Genomic DNA, 19,775 nt, shown 5'->3' on the forward strand with positions numbered 1-19,775 from the left:
TACATCTCTTATTAGGCCTGTCTCGATTTCGTTTCCTATTCATAGGGTACCAATTCGTTACTACTTTAGACCATCTTTCGTCTTTTGTTCTTTGTGTATGTCCAGCCCATTTCCATTTTAAACATAGAACTATAGGTATAGTTACGTATAGAAAACCAAAGCGTACGAGGGAGAAGAGCATCTCTAACGGTTATTTGCTTTTACTGTTACCGATTTTGATCGACAAGTCGTAAAGAGTCAGCCACGCTTGTAATTAGCTCCTTAGTATATTGAATATAATCCATACAAATGATTTAAGTTTTCTTTTGTGTTAATTCCGCTAATATTTGTTTTTAAAAATAAGATGCCCGTGTAGAGGCGAAACACGTGTCGAATTGTTTTCAAAAACAAATATTGGCGGAATTAGTACTAAAGAAAACTTAAATCATTTGTAAGTATAATTATGGATTTCCGCAAAGTAACGCCTAATTCAACAAATTTTCGAATATGATCCAGCCAACCATTAGCACATATACATTGACAGATCAAAATTTGTCACGCTTTATCGAGTTATAAAGTATAAATACACTAGTATGTTATAAGGCTGCATTGCACCATACTCTGTTATAATTACGGTTTAAGTTAAATTAAAAGTTAACCATAACGTTGACTTTACCATAGACTGTGGAAAGTGCTGCATCATCGTACTCCTTGGCATAGTTAAAGTTAAAAAGTGGCATATCATAGTACAAGATTCCAATGCTCGATTCTGCAGGTATGTTCTTTTTGATACAAACTAATTTTAAATAGCCATTTTTGAACTACGAAACAGGCTCTCAAGTCAATAACGAATATTTTTTTTTGATATTTTTGACAGGTCGCTAAACTATTTAACATTAACCGGAGATTGGACGATAACGGTTAACAGTTAAAGGTATGACGTCATCTAAAAACTGTCAAATGGTGCAACACATTTTTGGTTAACCGGTCCTTTAACATGTTTGTTATCTTTAAAGTTAGTTGGTGCAACCCAGCCTTAGTATTTTTAATATAAACTAGCTAACCATTAGCTAACGCACGCATTGACAAAACAAAAGTGTTCACGCATTATTAGGCTGTTAGGTGGACTATATACGCTAGTATCTATACTAATATTTTAAAGCTGCAGTGTTTGTTTGTTTGTTTGAACGCGCTAATCTCTGGTACTACTGGTCCGATTTGAATGATTCTTTCGGTGTTGGGTAGTCCATTTATCGAGGAAGGCTATATAGGCTTTGTTATTTTCACTTTTTTATTTTCACCAAAATTAGGGATCCGTAATAAAATTGCTATTTTGTAACACAAGGTGTAAAATCGAAAACCTATTTTTGCGTGCGCTGCAAAAACTATTGACAATAGAACAAAATGATGTACAATATATATATATGCAATATTTTATTACTTATAAAACTATCGCGTGAATTATACTTTATATGGCAAAACAACGTTTGCCGGGTCAGCTAGTATATATATATATATATTTCATAAAATCTACAGCATCATCTCTTATTAGCTAGGTAATAAAGTACAGATCATCGGCCAACAGTGAATCACAGGCCAAGGAAAAAAAAATGTACGCATAATATCATGTTTTCTGTGTGTGTTTGGGTGTGTTTGGGTGTGTTTGGGTGTGTTTGGGTGTGTAGTGTGTTGTTATTATGAGTGTTTTTTTTTAATAATTTAGGTGGTTTGACTGATGTCATCTTTGTTTAATAATATATTTTCAACATTCAAAATAAATTTATTTAAATATAAATAATAATATTATTGATACACTTTTACACAAATTATCTTGACTCAAACTAGGCATAGCCTGTACTATGGATACAAGACAACGATATATTGAATACAGTATACTTACTTAAACATACATAAATACAAATAAACATCCATGACTCGAGAACCAAAATCCATATTTATCATAAAAATGATTGCACCTACTGGGATTCGAACCCGGGACCTCTAGCTCAGTAGGCAGGGCCACTAACCACTGGGTTTGGCACATTACTGTTAACACCAGGAACAGACATAAACTGATGATGCCTACTACTCGGCTAAGTCGAGTTAGTAAGTCTTTTGTGGGGCGATGTGTATGCTTTTACAACAAGATCGCAGAAAATGTTCAAAACAAAAGTATTACGTTATTCAAAAGAATTGTTAAAAAACGTTTGTGTGGTAAAGGTTACTATAACATAAATGACTTTCTTAATGATACCACAGATTGGGAATGGAGTGACCGCCCGCAGGCTATTAAATAAGAAGTTTAATTGTACAATATTACTTTATAAACATATTAATTCGATGAAAAAAAAGCCCGCTGAGTTTGTTGCGCCCATTCTTCTCAGGTCTGAGGCATTCATTTTGGAATGGGTTTTTAGGGTAGTATATGGGTAGTTTTTGACTTTCAATAAGTGATGTCACATCCTATTTTGAATAAAAATATTTGAGTTTGAATTTGAACTATACGAATAGAGACCGAGTGTGAGTCCCACTTAAATAATAGTTTCGCCCTCAGATAACTTATACGTCTAGACTGTGACAGCTGTGGAAACGTCGAATTTTTTTGAGGTTAACAGTTAACCTCTATTTGGAGCAAGGGACGCACACCTACACATATTGACATATAAATCGCAAGACGTAGCTTGTCACGTACACTAAAGTAATAAACCTGACCTGTTTTCATATGGTTTTCATCTGTTGTCTAGCAGCGAGAGGCTATGTCTAGACGTATAAATTATGTAAGCTTTCACCATCAAATCTCACCCTAACATTATTTTCCATGGCATCAATATTGACATAACACTTCTCACTGTGGTAGTGACACTTCATCAGCCCAAGCTTCGAAGGTCCGTCCTTCACCAACTGGTATTGCGCGTACTCTGAATTGAAAGTCATACACAGACCCTCTTCTGTCATGACTGGTAGCCACTGGACCTAAAATAAAATAACTGGACTAGCCTTCTGAAAGCGGCAGTGCCCCAGGGCACTAGATTTATCAGATACATCAAAACCGAGAGTGCCGTACGGCACACTATTCCCTCGCCAAGTTCTGAGCCTTATTTTGTTTATAAGATAGTTTATTTTGCATGGTCTATATAGCTATCTATAGCTTGTTTCAATAGCTTTCAGATACAATCGTTCAAATCATCCTAATTATAAGCAATCTATTAATATTCGTAAAATAATACACATTGACAGAATGCTACACGAGCGCCGAAATCAGGCCGATCTGAGGCATACCGCGCGATCATAGTTTCCCGGAACAGAATGGCCACAACGAAAGTCAAAATATTATGCATCTGCAGAATAGTATTATGTATAAACCTACTATTAAGATGGGGGTGGTTCTCAATGTCAGTCATTATTAAACGTAGCTGATCTAATCTGTATTTGAATTATAAAGAATCATTTCTGGGCTTGCTTTGTGAGCATTAAGTTTGAATCCAAATGATTTGAGTTTTCTCCAGTGTTAAATCCGCCATTATTTTATGTATCCAACGTGACATGTCTCTTGCTCTGGCGAGACAACACGTCCTGAGGATGCCTCGTGTAGAGGCGAAACACTCGTCGAATTGTTTAAAAGACAAATATTAGCGGAATTAACACTAAAGAAAACTCAAATCATTTGGATAATAATGGATTTCCGCAAACTAACGCCTACTTCAATAAATTTTATTAAGTTTGAAGTTATCATGCGTAGGTATGCTGCTAAAACACGGTTCGTCATGCTCACAGAAATGGCGCGTCAACTCGTAAACGGGTGCTACTTTTGATGCCAGGTCGACCTGTTATAGTTAATACATCATTCTATTTGTTGAATGCGATTACGAATTATGACAGTAATCACGACCATCATGTTCACGAATTATCCTTACACAAACAATGTAACAATATATATTTATATACTTTAATCTTTATTACTTTTTTTTATGAAATATTAAATATTATTTTAACACGATTCATATATTGAATGCAGCACGTTACAAACTAATTTGTTATGTATATTACAGCCATTGTAAAATACTGTATTGATTGAAAAGAGTGGCCGTTGAGTTTCTTGTATGTTCTTCTCACGAGCTAGAGGAGCTCGTAAGTAGACTTTTTCCGAACATATGTAACATTTTTAAAAATCTACTTAAAATACTTCTACAAATACTACAGTTGCAATTTTTTTACATGTTTATCTTCATTTCTATATCTAAATTATCGCTGTTTCGAAAACACGATTACGAAAAAAAATCTCGATAGATTTATTTTTTGAAAAATAGTCTTTTTTATTTGAATTGTTTATATTATCATAAAACTATGATAGCTATAAACACAAAACTTATTTTATTCGATAGTTTATTAGTATTTATAAGTTTTCACTGTGGGATTTATCAATACGCTTTGTGAATTATTTTATATTAATTTTTTTCGTAATAAACCAAACACGACGCCATGGTTGCATGCTCGCTCAAGCCAGCAGTACGCCCGTGACCACTATCAAGAAAGGTGCTGTGTTCGTGTCTCTCGGGCTCACATTACGTAAGATTTTAGCAAACAAGTACAAAGCGGGAATCATAGTATAAAAATAATGATGATGCGACAGCGTATCTGTTGAAATATATAGGTAAATGTAAGTCGGAAAGTACTAAAATAAAATTTACGTAGTATTTTGAATATTATGCCACGCGGGATTTTTGTATATAAGTACTTTAGGGAAGTTAGATAAATGCAAGATGGCCGCCGCACAAAATTATGATTTCAGCAATATGGATATCGCGTCCGAGGTTCTCGAGGGTGCAGAGAACAATTTTGTGATCATTTTTGAAATCCAAGATGGCCGCCGCTCATAATTATGATTTCAGCAATATGGATATCGCGTCCGAGGTTCTCGAGGGTGCAGAGAACAATTTTGTGATCATTTTTGAAATCCAAGATGGCCGCCGCACAAAATTATGATTTCAGCAATATGGATATCGAGTCCGAGGTTCTCGAGGGTGCAGAGAACGATTGTGTGATCATATTTGAAATCCAAGATGGCCGCCGCACAAAATTATGATTTCAGCAATATGGATATCGCGTCCGAGGTTCTCGAGGGTGCAGAGAACAATTTTGTGATCATTTTTGAAATCCAAGATGGCCGCCGCTCATAATTATGATTTCAGCAATATGGATATCGAGTCCGAGGTTCTCGAGGGTGCAGAGAACAATTTTGTGATCATTTTTGAAATCCAAGATGGCCGCCGCACAAAATTATGATTTCAGCAATATGGATATCGAGTCCGAGGTTCTCGAGGGTGCAGAGAACGATTGTGTGATCATATTTGAAATCCAAGATGGCCGCCGCTCATAATTATGATTTCAGCAATATGGATATCGAGTCCGAGGTTCTCGAGGGTGCAGAGAACGATTGTGTGATCATATTTGAAATCCAAGATGGCCGCCGCACAAAATTATGATTTCAGCAATATGGATATCGCGTCCGAGGTTCTCGAGGGTGCAGAGAACAATTTTGTGATCATTTTTGAAATCCAAGATGGCCGCCGCACAAAATTATGATTTCAGCAATATGGATATCGAGTCCGAGGTTCTCGAGGGTGCAGAGAACGATTGTGTGATCATATTTGAAATCCAAGATGGCCGCCGCACAAAATTATGATTTCAGCAATATGGATATCGTGTCCGAGGTTCTCGAGGGTGCAGATAACGATTTTGTCTTTCTAAGGCAAGAAAATATAGGTTACGAATAAGTACTCACAAACATACATACTAAAACCTGCAAAGGGCGCTGCATCTTATGGTATATTGGTATTATTTCGATCCGTTCAGTAATATTCGCAGTATAACCGAACAAAAAACATCTCTCCATTAATATTATTAGTAGCATACATATCATCTGTCTTATGCAGGGTTCACACTATCCAATTACACTCAGACCGAGTGCATTCGTGCGAGCAGGTATAAGTATATCTACACTCGAATTTTACACACATCTAAGTTTATCGTAAAAACTGTAGTTGTCTACATATTATGTCCTCATACACAATACACAGTCAATACGACAAGTACTGATTGACAACGAAGGTGATTGGAGGGGAAAATATTCTTTTCATTTCTCATACTCGGAAAGTAATGTTTTTTTGATCTGATTATTGGGTGGAAAATACTGCTTCCCTCTATAAAGAAGGAAAAACTCATACAAATTACTTCCCACCTAAGGGCCCGAATGAACTTTAAAAATAGAACTGCTGTCAGCTGTCAAGAGTATTACGGAAAAAAAACTGATTAAAAAAATTCTGCGGCCATGTGACTTTCTAACACCAAATTTCTTTGAGCGGAATAGGCCGCAACCATTACGCGGTGAGTTCCATATTTAAAATTTAAACAGTCGACATAAATTAACCTAATTTGACACTTAATTTTAAATAGGTACTACTAATATTATTATATATAATCAATAAATAGTTTAGATAAACAACTAGTTTTATTTTCCTCTTATTCGAAATGAAAAGTAGAGTGTTTAACACGGGTAAAATAATCAATTCCTACTCCGACTTTAGCCAACCTCGCTGCGCTCGGGCGTCTAAATACCTCGGGAATTGATTTTTTCGACCCTCGGTTAACAATCTACTAATTTAATTTAAGCACCAACTTCACGAAGCAGATACTCATTTGAGGAAGTAAAACCTGCTAGAAGCAAACTTCTGATAGTTCATTCCACTTTTATTAGGTAACTGTAAACCGCGTACGAAAACACTTGGATAGACAGCCATTGATCAAGTGCACTTGAATCACATGTTTACATTATACAAATACCTTACTAGTGTATATCGTCTGAGTGTATATACTTGGATAGTGTAAGTCCCGCTTAAGTCCTAAAAAGAGTTGCTTACCTCAAAGTCATTCTGTGACACTGAAACTTTAAGATCATATTCAGGGTGAACGCTTAGAGCTAATTGGAGCAAATCAATGCTTTTAACAGTGTCATCATTCTGATACTTCCAAAAGTTTTGTAGGTTGCCCCGGAAGGATACCTCAGCGATAAGGACAATGAATTCATAGTAGTATTGATATTTTGTTGAATCTGAGTCCTTGGTAACATTCCAATATCTGGAATGAAATATTTCTATGTTATTTGTGTGTATACACTTATCACAGGGAAGTGGACAAAATAAGGCGAGAAATCGAAAGAGGTTATGTGGATTTTATCGATGTTGTATATTGATTCCAGCGGCCGAATTCCACCACCGGACATTATGTGCAAAGTACCAACCGCATCACGTTGACGTCTGGCATCCACAACCGCGCGTTTTCTAGAAATTTCTTGTTGTTGCGGATGTCCATGAGCGGTTGCCTCACCTTTCCCCATCCCGTGAGCTTATATAAACAAAATGTAACGGTGGTGCCATATTACGTTCCTCGAATTGGTACATATGGAACTGCGGTATGAAAAGAGTTAATAGGGTGATTTTGATTGATTTGATCTTTGATTTAATACCTCTCAATAACATCGGCAGCTTTTTCATCATCAACACGCTCCAGGAAGCAAGCAGTGACTGCCGGAAAATTAAAAGACCAGTCCCTGTAGTCACGTTGTAGAGATACGACGACAGGTTCGGAGTTGTACCGCATCAGTTGACTAAGACCACAGTATACGGCGCCAGCGAAAGCCCCCATGGTCAAAACGAACCAGAGTAATCTATAATCAATAAATGTGTCTATAATATGAATTAATTTTATATTTGTCATACATATTGCCAGTGGGAGGCGCAAAACGACGCCTATTTCTGCCGTGAAGCAGTAATATGTAAGTTACTGTTTTTCGGTCTGAAGGGAGCCGTAGTTAGTGAAATTACTGGGCAAATGAGACTTAACATCTTATGGCTGAGGGTGACGAGCGCAATTGTAGTGCCGCTCAGAGATTTTGGGTTTTTCAAGACTCCTGAGCGGCACTGCATTGTAATGGAAAGGGCGTTTCAATTACTATCAGTTGAACGTCTTGCTCATCTCGTACCGTATTGACATGAAAAAAAAAACAAAGTTTAAAAATTGTTTGAGAAAAAATAACAAAAAACATCGTGTTCGTCTCGGGACGCTCAACAGAAGTGATAACTTATACTAATCTAAGTTGAACTATTTAATATTGAAATTGTTTAACTTGACAAAAGCTTAGGTTATTACTTAAATTGTATGTATATTAATAAGATAATGAAAGAGAAGGTTATTTATTAATAAAATCTTATATTGATTATAAAATATATTTTACATTAGAATTTTGTGTATGTATATTATTAGTTCCATTATTGAATCCTATGAAAGTAACAATCGGTCCCGATGGAGATCGCTGTTTCGAATGTACCAAGGTACATGTACTCAATAACCATGAATGAAGTTAAGACTTTTTTGTGCAAGAGGAGTACTAACTACTACTGTTTAAGGCGACACTAAATGCCAGCAAATGACCTTGAGCAAATGGGAGGAGCTTCTTTCATTCCCGAGTCCCGACGAGTGACGACTAACGAGTAACGACCGCACAACGATCATTGCCGTGGCCCGTGGCATAGAGAATACACTATATACTAGAGATAGATGTGCAACTTATGTTTTTATTTTGTAAAATCAGTGTACCCAGTCTAAGAGATGGCGCTGCGTTATTTTTAGTAAAAATATTTTACGCCCGTAATGTACCAACTGCCGTCGCTAGATGGCGCTCATTTATACTTTATCTATTGTTGTAGACCGAATTGAATGTGATTGCAAATTGCGATATTGATGAATATTGTAGTTTGATCTTTATTTGTGGATGGAAATCTCCCTAGTGTTTTATATTACTTTGATTACCACACGATAGTCAAGTCTGTTTTTAATAACTAACTTGAGTAAGTTTTTTGCTATCACTAGCTGCATCTATCATGTTTGTAAAATGATCGCCATCGTGATGAATTTGCAGCGTACCTAATAGAATAGATCGTAGCACTTTCAATGGAAATTTTTATTATGTGCCAAAGTAGGGAAGTTGCACCCCCCTGGCCCGTGGCACAACGTATCGACTCTCGTGACCTTGTACTATTACAATATAATTATATTATTCTTTGCCGCAACGTACGGCTTGAAATTTCGTATACGTTTCAAATAGTAATATAGACTGTTATACTTGATCGTAATCTCTATCCTAAATATTTATATTGTAATGTGTATTAATTGAGTGGTACTTTAAAAAATTATGTGTATAAGTAAACTTCAATCGGCCCAGCTGTTGTTATGTCCACTTCTTTGATCAACTAGGATTCCCTTCCTATCTGTCCTGTATGTATTTCTTGTATTTTAGGGGGTTGTGTTCAATGAATCGTATTCTTATTTTAAGTAACAGAAATTACGTTTATTTCTCCGTTTACAAATAATATGATACTTAATTAAAACGTTTAATAAAAAAAATGGTGAGGTAAAATAAGGGACGAGACTAGTAGGACGTTCAGCTGATGGTAATTGATACGCCCTTCCCATTGGAGTACAGTGCCGCTCAGTACTCTTGAAACCCCAAAAATTCTGGCGCACTACAATTGCCTTTGTCACCTTGAGACGTAAGATGTTAAGTCTCATTTGCCCAGTAATTTCACTAGGTACGGCGCCCTTCAGACCGAAACATAGCAATGTTTACACATTTCTGCTTCACGGCAGAAATAAGTGCCGTTGTGGTACCCATAATCTAGCCTGGCATCCTATGCAAAGGAGCCTCCCACTGGTAAATGTTTGTTGCTTGCAATTTTCGTTAATCACTGTGCGGTGCGGGCTGAAGATGGTTGCTGCTATGCCGCAGATGGTACCACCAACTATTCGATAATTTAAACTTATAGATAGACTGTGACAGCTCGTCGGACGCGTCGAAAAAAATAGCGAAGAACAGTTAACCTCTATTTTCAGCACACACTCTAAAGTAATAAGCCTGGCCTGTTGTCTTGTTGTTACCTTGCTTAACTGCAAGAGACTCAATTTAGACGAATAAATTTTATTAAGATTTATATATGTTCTATCGCCATTTTGTTATAATGTCATATCGATTGATTGAATTGACTGACTGTGTGAATCGTCTTTAACTAAAGTCACACAGAGCTGGCCACTAACCGCGTCACATTTAAAAAATAGTTCGAACTGCCGTCGCAACTGTCAAATTTTTTTCAAAACTAATACGCGGTGATGTGGCTTATACTTTTATAGATAAATTATTTCTGTTTACCTTTCGACGAAGTGGAAATTTCCAGCGACAGTATGCTTTAAGCCATGTAGTGTGGTCTCGTTGCAGAAGTCTTTGTATACCAGGAGGACATTTGCTATGGAAGTCCTCGTGGAGTCTATAGTCGATTTCATAAAAGTCCGCCAACTCAACATCGCGGTATGTATACTTCTTAAACAGCCTCTAGACGACGGTTACGTATGCTAGAATAGTTCGATAAAGTATTAACAGAATTGCTTGTGGCGTAGTCGGGAAACGGGTCGTTACATTCCCTAAGATATAGCAACGGTTATAATACGATCTGTGACCAAAAACAATCATAGACTCACGGACTAGTAAAGAAATAAGGACTCCGTGTCACCTTATATAACAGTATAGCACCAAAACAAGCCGACGTGTTAATACATAGCCCCACACACACAATTACACTACTACAGGCCGATAGGCAGCCATTATAAGAATTGTCATCATCTGTGACAGATCAGTTTGCGTCTCAATAAAATATTTTAAAAATGCCGTCGTGCGTTGTGAAAAGTGTTAAAACGATACTATATAAGTATTTGTGGCCATATATGATTATTTAAGGGAGAAAAAATTGTGTAACTAGTATCCCCCGTAACCGCACACACACTAGCATAACGGTGCTTCACTTGCTAATATCACGGCGCGGACTCCTTCTTTTTTTACCCATCCGTGCATAGACTTAGAAATTAAATTATTTCAACGTTTAGATAGACTGACAGCTGCGAACACGTCGATGTTAATTGCGAGAAAATGATTAGCCTCTACACTAAAGGTGCACAATAAAGTAATAAACCTGGCCTGTTGTCATGCAGTGCCTAGTAGCGAGAGGTTCTATCCACACGCATAAATTATCTAAGACTTAGAATATACTAGCGTATAGAATACCTGACAGCCCGATAATGCGCGACTTGTTTGTGGTTTAATTATATACAAAAAACTAAGGGGCTAATGCCACATGAGTAATGTTTTAATGCTAAGCATGGCTGACTGTTTACGACTTGTCAATAAAAAAAGGTTACTCTAACAATAGATTCGCTTTCCTTTTCCATCTTGCTCTATCTCCGTTAGAGATGTGGAATTTGCCAATAATATTTCATAACATCAAGAATTAAAACAAAAAAATTGGAAATAAAAACAATTATGGGTCCCAAATCGAAATAAATACTATCCTATCTCTCAAGTTGGACTAAACTGCACTCTATGACGTAATCTATCTACAGGATTTACTTAACTGTTGATAATCTGCTCAAAAATGGCGCCACAACCTGAGAGTTGAACAAAGCATACAAGATTTTATGACGATACGTCACTCGAACGGTTAGCGCACGGAACGCGAGAGGTCGTGGGTTCGAGTACCGCATCGTTCACAAAATTTTGTTTTAAAATTTTATTTGTGTATTAATCCTAGAAGAGAGGGTTATCACATTAAAAACATAAAAAATGTTTATATATTAAGATTTCCACCACGATGTATTCATCACTATATATCTGGAACCATAAGGCCCTGAATTTTGGCAGGTACTTATACTCCTTTCGTCAAGTAGAGATCAGCTAAAAATGGATCTTACGAAACTTCACCCGCAAGGGGTTTGCATAGGATTAATTTTTAAAAGATCTAATTTTTAAAATATAGCACAAATTTTGTTGCAAAATTAATTTTGTATATTACATCCCACTAGTAATAAATCTTTAACTTAAACTTTACTTAATAACAAACCGTTTACATTTGAAATAGCGATATCTCAAGTCAATTTCCTAAAATGCAATTATTGGGTTTGAGCAGGCAATTTTAATTATTAAACAACTTTTATTGAAATCTTATCTAATATATAAAATTCTCATGTCGCGGTGTTTGTAGTTAAACTCCTTTTTTTTGACATTTTTTTTTAAATTTGTTTGATTATGAGTCAGCATTAAAAAATACATTCAACTTCAAATTTTCACCCATCTACGATCAACAGTTACTTTTGTATCGCGATTTTAATATCGGCAGTACAACGTTTGCTGGGTCAGCTAGTTATCAATATAATTTTATTCTTAGTTACAATTCTTGAATAAATGTACATTAAAATTTTGTGTATGTGCATTATTAGTATTATTATTTAACCCTGTAAATGTAGCAATTGGTTAGAGTGAGACAGGTGGAGCCTGCCTACCGCTGCCGCATGCGTGACAGAAAGGGAAGCCAGACCGACTGGCGCCGTAACGCGTTACGTTACGAAGAGGTTTACCCTCCCATATGAAGTTATCACTTCAAAGCCACAAGGAAATGATGCGCCAAAACATAACGCGCAAAAAAAGAATGCTGGGAGAGTTTCTTGCGCCGCTTCCTCTCTCTCAGAGCGCCATTTGTTTCCGAAGCGGTAGTAGTGTCTAGTATATTAGAAATGACATCAAAAAGAATTTGAAGGGAATCAATTTTGAAAAAATAAATGCCTTTTATGCCTTTTATAAGATTTTACAAAATGTAGTATGAAAGTGTTGTTTGTATATTTAAAGAAACTTACCGGCAGACCTTCAAATATTGCTTTTTGTAGTTACTTATATACGGAGCATTAAACAGATATCTAAGTCTTTACAAATAAAGCACGTAATATATACGGTATGGGAGAAGAACTAATATAGGTACCGCCCTTTTAGCTATAATTATAAAATTAACGTTACAGTCATAACAACGTTTCGGTTATAACTGGTTCTTACTGGATTTTATATCCAGATTTAACTAGTATAAAACCAAAAACCCCAAAAATAAAACGAATGACGCAATTGTCAGAAAATTTTAGGAACCAACTTCAACCTGTTACTTTTGTGTTACAGTGATGCGCACGCATCTCAAAATTTCTCTCTCATCATTTTATCATAACGCGCTTAAAGAAGTATATCTTAAAAAAAAACCAATCCCGCCATTAGTGATGGAATTCTAAGGGAATAAATAAAAGCTACTCGATAGCCTCCTTTTACGAAGTCGGTAAAAAATAAGAGAGTGTGTTACAAAATATATAAAAACGCCGTTACTAAATCTATACTAATAAATGAAGAGTTATTTTTTCCTTCGGTTACACTCCAAAAACTACTGAACGGATCAGAATAATACTTATACCATAAGGTGCAGCGTGTTTCAGAGAAGGTTTTAGTATATTTTGGTGATTATTCATCCGTAACCTATATTTTTTTCAATTCAGTCCAATGATACTTCCTTACAATTCATACAATGAGGAGTATAGTTGTAATATAGATTTGACTGTAACATACCGTATCTATGGCGAACCGTAAAAGCCTCCAATTGTTTTCAAGTTATACAAAGAGTTACTCACGACTAATTGAAGCTATTACTCGATCCATTAGTGTCTTTTTATGTTATATTAGGTAATACTATCATCTCTCTTTCGGGGACTTTGATTTTTTCGCTTATTTTTGATGATTTAAACAGACATGGATCCAAATAGATGCCTAACCCGACAGTCGTTGTTCTGTAGTTGATAAAAAATACTGTTTTATAGGAATTTGCCAATGACGTTCTATCTGCCAATAATATTTCAAAACAACAAGAATTATTTCGTAGAAAATGCTCCCTGTTGTTATAATCAAAATCTTTCGTAGCAGAATTGTCAAACCGTGCGTCAATAAATTCTCTCATAGAAAATATGTCTATACAAAACAAATATTGAAAAAAATAATAATTATGGGTCGACTCAAATCGAAATAAAAACTATCCTTGCTCTCAAGTTGGACCAAACTGCACTCCATGAAGTAATCCCCATTAAAATCCGTTCATTAGTTTAAGAGTCCATCGCGGACAAACAACGTGTCACGTAATTTATATATATTAAGATTGATGATTTTAGTAATAAGCAATACCGACTATTGATGTACTGAAAACTTCAACTAATGATGAGGTGAGTGGCTAAACGTTAGGCTTGATGCATTGGCATTTTTAACGACGTCACAGTAGGTACAAAAAAGGGGCACGCTTGGTTTTCATACAGACGGATGGATTTGCGTTATCTACTTGGATCTATGTCTGTGATTATTTATGTATTTACTTGGTCCTAGGTCTACCGGCTGTTATTACAGTGAAACTTATGAAAAAGCAACAAAAGTGTACATAATATTGTATAACTAATTATAGGTAAACACTACATGCATTAAATCTAAGGGTAACCTCATATGACAGACTTCAGAAAATCCTGTTGTTGGTATTCAAGAAGTAGAAGGTACTGAAACGAAAAAAAGTAGGATTATCTTCAAAAAGAAATGAGATGCCATCAAAATCATAACTTGTAAAAAAACAAGTCTCGCACGTCAGTTTATTTACGGCCGTTCCCAATATTCAGTCAGTCTCTTACTTGAGATAAAAATCATAACTATCATTGACTTTTCTGTCCCAATAAACTAATCGACGGTAACTCACCTTATCCGTACACGCTGTGTGTCAATGGGACGACGTATAGCTTACCAGCAGCGATAGAAGTTTGCATGGAAATTTCAATTCACGCGTCCCAATTTAAGGCGATAAGAATGACTTATGGGGTGTATTGGGACAGCTTCAGATTATTGACAGCTAATTACTGACAGTAGAAGGAAGTGATTTATCTCTATCTGTAGATAGTATATTGGGCCGTAAGTCCCCACTTAAGGGTTTCTTTCTTCTGCCTTCTGTCTTAAGTTATTACGTAATTAGCTAACCTAACAACATCTTATAATGACCATGTGGCTCTCGCAAATAATTTATATTGATTTTATTTGAAAACAGCTTTGGAGAAAAACCAAAGCAGAGTCGATAACGTTTGCATGGAAGATGGCCTTATTAATATTTTCTCTTAAAGCTACGTCAATGAATTGTAATCATAGTTAAATTGAAACATTTTGAAGGTGTTTGTGTATAAATGATTTTCTTAAAGTTACCACAGACTGGGAATAGTGTAGCGGACATCCTCAGCCCCTTTAATTATAAATGTTTATTGTACAAAATTACATATTTTAATAAAAAAAAGCCCGCTTCAATAAGTGATTTTGAAAAAAATGATTTTTTTTAATAAAAAAATCATACCGAAGAATTGAGAACCTCCTCTTTTTTTGAAGCCGGTTAAAAAAAATCGGCTTAGTATCGTTAATTTACACCTAAGAATTGAAGTGTTCCGTTGCTTTGTCATTGATCTTATGAACTTAAAACAGCCGCTAAGGAGAGTTTTTTCTCATTCTGACTTAGGTCAATAGAAGAGGACAGAGTGAGAATTTGCAATGCTTTAAGTTAGCAGACTATTATGAATAAGGGGATAATCCAATGTTTTCAGGTGGCAGCTGTACTGACTATGGTCTACTTTATCTACCAATACAGAGACCTGCTGTTCAAAATGAGTGGTAGTGAGGACTCGCTTCACAAACGCAACCCAGGACTTTCTCGCTCGCGATCCAGGTACATACGATCTATTACTTCTGTACAAACATTCTCAATGCAACTTCTATCGAATTATCACGGGGAGTGCTCAAATGTTTATGTTGATACCGGAATTTCACGACCGGACATTACGTCAAAATGCAAAATTCCACCCATATCATGTTAAATTCGCACAGCCACTTTGTGGAATCAATTACTGGTTGAAGTTTAACCGAACTGATACGAGTTAGAAACCTTCAAGATTAGAAGCGTATCGTGCAAGAGTTGAATTCGGCGGCAGGAATCAGCTCAAACAGCTCTTCGGACACTCCCCGCGATAAATGCGGTAGAAGACATACAATGAAAAACACGGAAGTCGCAATCTAACAGTACGTACAATACAAATACTTTATTTTGTCTCAAAAGAAAACGTATTATACAAAAAAGCCATGTACAAGTTACTACATACTCATAATGCCTACTACACAACATTATACATCACAACCTTTAGATACAAACATTAAGAAGAAGCCTACGTACTTAAGTTTGGTAAGTGCATCTAGATAAGTAGGTACGAAGTTTTTATTGCTAGGACTTCTTAAAGAAACTAGGCACATACAGACAGTAGGTTTTATGTGAAACAGAGATAAAAGCTGGTGCCTTTCCAGATAATTGATATTTTGCTGGAGTGGTAGGTATGTAGTCTACATTATGACAACAATCTACAAGTACATGACTGAGCTCTAACTCCTAAGTTCCCTGTGTTTAGGATATTAGTACTCCCCGTGTATCGGTCTGTTATTCCATAGTTCAAGAATGTGTATCTCTGACTTATAATGCACAATATGAGTAGTAGTTTAATAATTTTCAGAGGAAAAATAAGTAAGTAATATAATATAGTATTCCATTTAAGTAGGTAAAATATACATTGAAGGTATGAGTAGTAATGAGTAAATATGTAGGTAGGTATGTATACCATCAGATAATTATGTACTATTCACTAGTATAGTGAAGTTATATGATTGTATATTTCTTTATATGTATGAAATATAGATAGATATAATATTTTCTAAAAGAATATGTGCTTATTTGCTAATTAGTAACGTAAGGTATCTAAATTATTACCTAGTTTTAAATTAAACAAGTTTAAATTTATCCTAAACCTATTGAAATATAAGTATTAATAAAATATCGTATATTAATTATTTAGGTCAACTGATGTAACGTAAATAATACGTGTAATGTGATATTTAATTAAAGTAGAATTACTTTCGGTACATACCCAGACCATTTCGCCAGTTGGGTAGTTAGGTAGCTAACCTGATTCACATATTTGGTTTGTTACACTTAATTAAATGTCGGATGTCTACCAATTAATAATCAAACACACTACATTATTACCACAGTTTCTAATAAAAATGGTAATCATTGCACAAAATAATCTGTACTTCGCTGTTGTATCAAAATTACATGTACCCTCAATAAAACAATAAGTGAGTTGATACCAACATGAATCAACACAGTATTAGCAGCTACTAGATGCGACAAGATGCAGTTATAAGTTGTAAATTATTAATATTTTTTTTTTATTCTTTTTTTTCTAACCATTTTTTTTAGGTGGATTTTATTTATTGATCCTAAAGTAGTTTTACTTACTAAGAAGAGTTATATTATATTTTAAATGTATTACGTTATAATTTCTAGCAATTCTTCGGTTTCTCTATAGTCTTTTGTTAGAAACCAGTTTTGAACTTCATGTTTGAGTTTATTTGTGGTCATTTCAAAAATATTTAGATCTTTATTTATTTTACTATACTTATAGAGAATTTGATAAGAAAGGGATTTGTTTATTACTAAATTTTGTTCTGTTTGATGGGATTTGACAGACACTATGTCGGAGTATTTTTTGCTTAATTTGTTCGCGTATTGTGTTATATGGGAGTTCATTGTGTTTATATAGAAGCACATGTAAAATATACAACTGTCTCACGTTCATTAGCCTATTTTCACGATACAGCTGCTTTGTAAGATCCCTAAAACGTTTAAGAAACATTAAGTATGCATCTTTGGGCCCGTTCTATATTTATTAGGTGTTTTTTCGAGGCTCCTCCTCCCCATACCGGTAGGCAATATATTAATAGCGATTGGACCAGGGACACATAAATGTTTTTTATAAGGTCCGGAACTGCGACATGTCGTAAGCTTTTAAAAATATATATTAGTTTCCTAATTCTGCTTGTCTGATTATCGATATGTATGACCCATCTTAGATGTCTGTCTAGGTAGACTCCTAGGTATTTAATATGGTCAGCTTTTTGAATATTTGGACAGTTGCAATAGTCAGATCGACCAGGAAAATGCATACATGAATGTATTTTAATCTGATAGTCCTGATCAGGATTGTTTCTGGTTAAAATTGGGAAGGGGACATCCTTCGTTTTATTTACATTTAGGGTCAATATGTTGCGTTTCAGCCAATTAGATACTTTGCATAACCCTCTTTCTGCTATTTCCTTAACGTCTGCCCATGTACTTCCTGAAAATATTAATGCTGTGTCGTCTGCATATGTTGAGATGACAGTGTTAGGTAATTGCATGTTACAGAGTTCGTTAATATATATAGTGAAGAGCGTTGGCCCGAGTATGCTTCCTTGCGGAACTCCACAGTCAACATACACCTCGTCACTTAGATATTGGTCAATTTTAACCGCTTGTTTAAAAAGGCAATAGTATAAAAGTTGATTAGATTTTTGATGTGAAACTTATTTAGATTTGTTGTGATTTGAAACTCTATGAAACGAAATACATAAACAGGTAAATGTATAGGATTCAGCCGGCGAGAGAATGAGATAGAAAGTTATACAGTGTTTTTGGTACCATAAGCCTCTCGTATCATTTATTGAAAATGTAAGCTCTTAGTCTGAATAAATTTATGTAATATACACGAATAAAATGTAAAATAATTTCAAACTTTGTATCACTATGATCATTACTAAAACCTACAATTAAACTCCACGAAATTTTGAATTCGTCTCATTATCTTGGAGGCAAAATATTTGCAGGTTTCGCTTCTACCACAACGGACTAGTAAAAAAAGGACTCCGCGCCGTGATATTAGCAAGTGAAGCGCCGTTATGCTAGTGTGTGTGCGGTTACGGGGTATACCAGATACACAATTTTTTCTCCCTTAAATAATCATATATCCACAAATACTTTTACAGTATAGTTTTTACACTTTTTCACAACGCACGGCGTCTGATCTGTCACAGACGATGGCAAATCTCATAATGGCGGCCGATCGGCTTGTATTAGTGTAAGTGTATGCGTGGGGCTATGTATTTACACGTTTACCGGCTTGTTTTGATGCCTCACTGTTATGTAAGGTGACATGGAGTCCTTCTTATTTAACTCGTCCGTGTCTACCACATATGATTTGTATACGTGTTTTAAAAATCTTTGATTTGTTTATATCAATAGTAATTAGGTAAATACTGTAAAAATTATTTACGTTCAATGATTAACATCCGGACGACCGAACCTTGCTCCAATTTTTAAGAATGTACAAAACTTGAGCAAAAGAACTAATAGGACATCTGGATTCGAACCGGGGACTTCTGCTTTTCGGATCATCCAATGTCCCATCTGAGCTATTATAGTCTTGCATATAGTTGCGAAGTTTACCTTTGTATTCTAATGTTATTGTTGCTGTTTCTCATTACAACAGGGATAAAACTACTGTACCCTGTATACTAAATTTTATGATATATATATATATATATATATATATATATATATATGTTGGCGCAACTAGAACACCTACAGGACCGGTTCTCGCGTCAAGCCTACGTCGCGATCCCCGCTCCGGTACCGACCAGACTGCACCGTACAATCGTAGCGGCGACACGACCCGAGATATTATAATTAAGAGAAATTGTATATTATATTCCTTACATATTATTAGTAATAGTTAATAATAAATTCAGTTCGAGTACTATCCTGAAGTTTTAATATCAAGAGAGCTTAGTTGAGGAGTACTCTGAGGTGTACTCCTAACAATATATATACAAGAATTGCTCGTTTAATAGGTACTCGGTATCTTTGGTATTCTCCCGAAAACCAAAACTGTACAAAACAAATAGC

The sequence above is a fragment of the Leptidea sinapis genome, chromosome 29, assembly GCF_905404315.1.
Source record: "Leptidea sinapis chromosome 29, ilLepSina1.1, whole genome shotgun sequence".
Classification (NCBI taxonomy): Eukaryota; Metazoa; Arthropoda; class Insecta; order Lepidoptera; family Pieridae; genus Leptidea; species Leptidea sinapis.